We start from the raw sequence: 6,111 nt of genomic DNA on the forward strand, positions 1-6,111 counted from the left end.
GCTCACTGGAATGGGTGTATATTAGTGTTTTACAATTATAATCCTTCCCTGCCCCCAGCTCCCATTGCTGAGGGTTTGGAGTAAGATTTTTACTTTGGGTTAAGGGTTTGTGTCCAAAGTCCTGGGCCCAGCCCTGCTTCCCCTGAGTTGCCATTAGTGGGAGTAAGAACAGGTTCTTAGTCTGGAACAAATTGATTCCCCAATAAACTTGGGTTGGGTTTGTATTTGGTGTCGACAAAACACTTCTTCCCTTGAGCATTTAGGGTGAACTCCTGGCCCCGCTGAAGTCAGTGGGAGTTTTGTCATTGCCTTCAGTGGGGCCTTCTTTCCACTCTGCGTCTCTTTGTGCACTTCTGGGACTCAACGGTTTATTTCAAAACTTTAAATGTGTAGGCCTGAGAGCAAGGCTTTCAAAGTGGCTATTGCATGTATAGAGAAACTAACCACAGGACTCTTGCTAAAGACGTTTGATGAGTATCATAGATAGGCCACATCTTTCTATGGGTACTACAATAGCCTCAACTCACAGTGTATGTTCTGAGTGCTGCTTTGTGAATGCGTGCCACTAATAATAAAGTGGTGAGATGAGAACAAAGTGCTGCAGTGTGCAGTACTACTAGCCTTTCTCCTGCGACAACTGCAGCCTTGGTAATGATACAAATCTGATGATTTCCACTTAATCCCTAGTGAATGTTTAACCACATGATAAATCCATCCTTGCCTTGGTACAAGTAGAGGTTTGTTTTTAGGAGAGGCCTGGGAGTGGAGCAGTTGGGGTGGTGGCGTAGGCAACAACTGATAGATCTGCATTAGCAGAACTGTATGGGAACAGTTTTGCAGAAGGTCCATCAACATTTTGCCTCACTCCAACTGGTGCTTAGTCCCTCCCTTTCATGAGGTCTATTAGCCATGTATCCGGTCTGAAGGCACCTCAGAGACATAGGCTTTTAGTAGCACATGTTCGATTGATTTAGTTCTGGTTTTTGTTAGTGTTCTAATGTGCTCAAATTGGAGTAGTGTTTGCCACTTTCTGAGCTGAACCCCTCTATCGAATGGCTGGGGATAATGAGTAATACCGTACCTAGAGCGTCTGTGTGCCAGTTAATAGGCGAGTAACTCAAAGAGTAGCTTGAAATATTGTTAGGGGTCATACTTAAACCCCATCTTCAAGTGGAATGTGAGTTTAGATTCCTTAGGGTTTTGCTACATCACTGTCCTATAGCCTATCACCTAGTTTTATAGCGAATTGGAGATTGTTGAGTCTGTTGTCTGGCTGTCCTCTCATAGAGAAAGAATTAATAAATAATTTCTTATCATGTTAGGAAGGCGATAGCCAAGAAGGGGATATGATAAAGCTCTACAAAATGTGTGGTGTAGAGGGGCTCCCATTAACCTTTCTCACCATGTCTTAAAGGGACATTCAGAGGCACCATATTTAAAACTGATAGAAGGAAATACTTTTTAAACACAATACACAACCTGTGGAACACCTCGCCACTAGATATCATTGAGCCCATGGGATTTACTGGATTTAGGGCATATACCACCTCCTGTCAGTGAGGAGCTGGGGGGTTAGGAAAAGCTTTTCCTATTTCATAACTGTCCACTGTGGAGTTTTTGGCATCTTCCCCTGAAACATATGGCTACTATGGGAGTCAAGATACTGGCTAACTGTCCCATTGATCTGATCTGGTATGGCAATGCCTATCTCCCTAGTAAAGACCAGAGTTGTGGCATTTCCATGTAGGACTGTAGCCTTTCATGTGGATCTAAGGTGGGTAGTGTACTCAGTACCACGTTGATCACATGCTAGAAAGATACATTATGTTGCATTGTTTGTAGAAGACATCCTGCTTCTCAGGGCTCTTCTTCCTTACACAATCATAGCTATTTGCCCTTCTTCAGAACCACAATCACACTTTCCCCCACCACAGTCCAGTCCACGCGGTCAGTGGAATTAAAGGCATTTGTGACAGGGCCTGTTTTTCTCCAATGTGTCAGGCACTACAGGTGTTGCTGGGCTCTTGAGTTTATGGTTTGGCATTTGACACTGAGTGAAGAAAGAGTAGAATAAAACCACTCCTTTGCCTTTCAATGTTGTGGCTATTTATGTACTGTTCAGAATTTGGACTTTGAGAACTAGTTAATGAGTTGAATGCAGCAAATGTTTATTTATTGAATATCATTTTTCGGGCATTGAAGGTGAATTTGGTGGCTTAGAGCCTGTCAGAGGGAAGGAAGAGGTGCATTCTGATAGTGTATAGGGATCAAATTAACAGTCTCCTTCTAGCTTTTAGCCAGCTATCTGCTTATGTGGAATATCAAGGTGTCCAAGTCAGACTCAGGTGTTTCTCTACGTCCAAAGTCTGTCAGCCTCCTGCTGTCTCTGGCAGCTCCTAACACGTACACAGAGAAACCGGTCTTAAGCCCCAAGGGACCAGCAAAAATCTAATAGAAGGGATCTTTTAAAATGTAGGAACAAAATTGATCTGAAAATCTGTGCCACTGTAGTTACAGTGGTCTTTTATGACAGCAGTTGCCTATTGTAAGAGGCTTTTAGTGCAGGACTAACTATATATACCCAAACGTTTTGTGAAGTGAATTAAATGGAATCTCTGGGTTTTTACCCCATATGCACCTATTATATCAATGGACAGGAGGTTGCTTTTGTATTACAAACTAAACTGTATCTTAGAGGTGAACTGCAAAGCAAAGGATTGTTTTGCTCTTCATTGGTTTTCTGGGCCCAATTTTGATGCCCGTATGCATGTTAAATAGGGCTGAAAGCAATTTCAGTGGAGTAAGGTGCTACTCATTGTCACTAAGTGTATCACAATCTAGCCCTTAGGATGCAGAAAGACTGTTTCAGTATTTTAAAAATCATACACATAGCAATTTATTTTTACTACGAAGATTAGGAGAGTTCCGTTTGCTTCACTCTTCTCTCTTTGCTGGAGGACCTTGGCAAGATCTTTGGAGAAGCTGAGAAGTGAAGTCACAGGAGTAATCCAAGCTACTTGTTCTTTCTCCTCCAACTAAACGGAGAATGAAATGCTGATTCTTAGATAGAGATGTGGTGAATTCTCCCTCACTTGCAGTGTTTAAATCATGTCTGGAGATCTTTCTAAAAGATAATGCTCTGGCTCACACAAGTTATGAGCTTGATGCAGAAATTGGGTGAAGTTCCATGGTCTGTGAAATACAGGTCAGACTAGTTGATCGTAACGATCCCTTCTGACCTTAAAATGTATGAATCTGTGAATAATCATGGAGTAAAATTTGTCGTCAAAGTAATGGTGGTGGGGAAAACAAAGTACTGAGGTTGCTGCTTATTATGTGTTTGGGGAAAATGAAGTCTGGGTGAAATCCTAGCCCTATTGAAGTCAATGGCAAAACTCCCACTCACTTCAGTAGGTTCAGGATTCCACCCTCTGTCTTTTGGTAGATGGAAATGCTATAATTAAAGGCTTTTGACTTTTCCAGTTAATACAGAACTAGAAAACAATTTAGATCAATAAAACAGAATAACTAAGATTAGTTCTTCATCTTTGACAAACTGTTTGTCACCGTTGGTTAGATAAATAGATAGGTCATTTATCCAACTAGCTGAATGTACTGTATATCCACTGCACAGGTGTGTTCCTGGCTGCTGAAGCGGCTATGCCTCAGCACAGAGGCAGCTACAAGGTTTCCTCTTTACCTTATGTTTTGAGTGTGGCAACTTTGCATGTCATAACTCTATAAATGCAAAAGTACAATTGTGTAAACTTGTTACATAGTTTGCCTTGGGACTACTTAGATTCTCCATGGTTCGATGTATATATTTGGTGTAATCAAAATCCATAATTCATCTACTACTTAATTTGAAGTGAATGTTCTGTTTTTTAACATGTGTTTTTAAACGAAGCAGCTGTACAATGTGAACAGGCTAAATATGAATGCTTAAAGGATCTTTTAATAAAGTTTTTGCGTCAAGAGCTGTCTATTTTTTCTTCTCCCAACATTTTGTGATCATGGGGGTGGTATTCACATTTTTACTGTTCTCCCTGGTCTTTCCTTGACTTCTCTCCACCTTGACTTCTCTCCATCAGCTGTGTTGGTGACAACAAGAAAATGTGGGTTTTACTTTTGTCATACCTAGTAGTATGTACAGTGTGAAACAGTCCGGTTTGCCATCTCATTGTTATATTTGATGTTGCACTCTTGAGTGGAAGGCAAGGATTGGGTCCACCTTGGACCAGAAGTCCTGTCTGTTTGCTGGATTAGAAAGGCTGCCCAGAGCCAGTTTAAACTCAGGGTGTTTATCCTCAAATCCTTTCTCTGTCTGGTGGTCCTTGGAGAATCCAGTTTGAATTAGTATATGCGCACCTCTTCAGGAGGTGGCTTCAAAAGAGCTGATAACCAGAAGAATTATGTTAGCATCCCCTGAAGTACATACAATGCCACAATCACACATACATCATTGTGTTTTTAATACAGTGGATCCCCAAAGGTATTAACCCTAACTCAGGAAGGTTTAACTTAATTCAATAAAGTTTATCTTAATTCCATGAGGTTTGCCCAGGACATTGTCAGTGTGTCTTAGCCTCCCTCTCCATGAGCCTCTGCTCTCCAGGGAAACACCAATGGGAGTAGCTTCCTAACCAACTCCCCTGAGGAGTCTCTGTCCTCAGGAGCTTCCTCTGGTATGGGGCTTCCTGACTGAGCCCTCATAAGTATTTATTAGGCTCAGGTGCTCAGAAGAATGGCCACAGTGGGTCAGACCAATGGTCCATCTAGCCCAGTCTTGTGAGATGTCTCGGGAGATCTGCAATCTTTGCATCTGGCAGGCAATTTACCATGCAGTTCTATACTTCTAATAAATCCCTCATTACTATTACCTGGCTCTGCCTAGTAACGGGGGTCCCTCCCTATGAGGTGTATCCTCACTGTGACATCATCTGGAAGGAGGGTCCCAACTATGGGATTATTTTCCTTTGCTCCAGCCTGATGTTGTTCTTCCCTGAGATTTTCATCCTCCTTAACAGCACAGAGGCTGTCAGACTGGACGTGGGACCACACTACTGTGTCCCTGAAGGTCTTGTCTGTATCAGTCTGTCTCCCCTTAGCTCCTCCAGTTCAGCTACTCGCTTCCAGAGCCTGTGCTGTGTCTCTGGGGACCCAGAGCTGTTTGCACCAAGTGCACACATATGCCCATGAGGCAGGCAATAGTACATGCTGCATTCAGTGCAATACGCTGGATAGCCTCCATGCTGCTGCTGGACTTCTGCCTGCATTATTTTTACTCTTGTATGTTTTGTTTCTTGAAGGGGGTTGGCCTTACCTTAAAGTATGTTTGCTAGATGTAGCTGCCTCTTGCAATTCCGGTCTAAATTCCCATACAAAACTCCCCTGCTGCACCTGTTTGCTAGCTCCTTCCTTAACTGCTTAGAGGAGTCTGTCATGGGTAAGCTGAGTGCCCGACCCCGTCGGGACCAGCCCCCGTGACATAACTATTAGTTGTTATCTCCATTGTACACATTGGAGTGAAGAAAACACCCAGGATACAGGACTTGTCCAAGGACACACACACATTCAGTGACAGAGCTAGGTTTGCACTCAAGAATCCCTACTGCCCTCCCCCAGGATTGATAAATGGCTTTGGTTGACTTACACTCTGATCATACAATTGACAGTGACTGGACAGACTTCTGTGCTCACACAGAGCCCCCCACAGAAGTCAGTGGGTGCAGCAGTCCACTGCAGGATTGGGGCCCTAAGTTCTTGGATGTTCTATTTGGATTCCTCGATCGCTTTTTTTCCTTTTACTATTTTGTCTTGTTTGTATTTTGTTTTGTTTCAATACATAAGATTAAAAAAAATTAGGAAAATGTAAAAGCCTCTTTCTCTCTTCCTGAAAGAGTATGTACAGTTGGAAGTAATTCTCTTCCTGAGCCAGAAGAACCCTGGGCATTCAGCTCTAGAGCTGACTTCCACTTCTGAAGATATGGAAAAAAGCAAAGTAGAATATTTAATGAAAGGGAAATATTTTGGTTTCAAATGACTGGTTGGATTCAAAACTTCCAACCGACTCTCCATAAGGCAAGCTAACAGTTCAGGAATACAATCCCT

This window comes from Terrapene carolina, unplaced genomic scaffold (assembly GCF_002925995.2).
Source record: "Terrapene carolina triunguis isolate 2854851 unplaced genomic scaffold, T_m_triunguis-2.0 Scaffold789, whole genome shotgun sequence".
In the NCBI taxonomy this organism is placed as follows: Eukaryota; Metazoa; Chordata; order Testudines; family Emydidae; genus Terrapene; species Terrapene triunguis.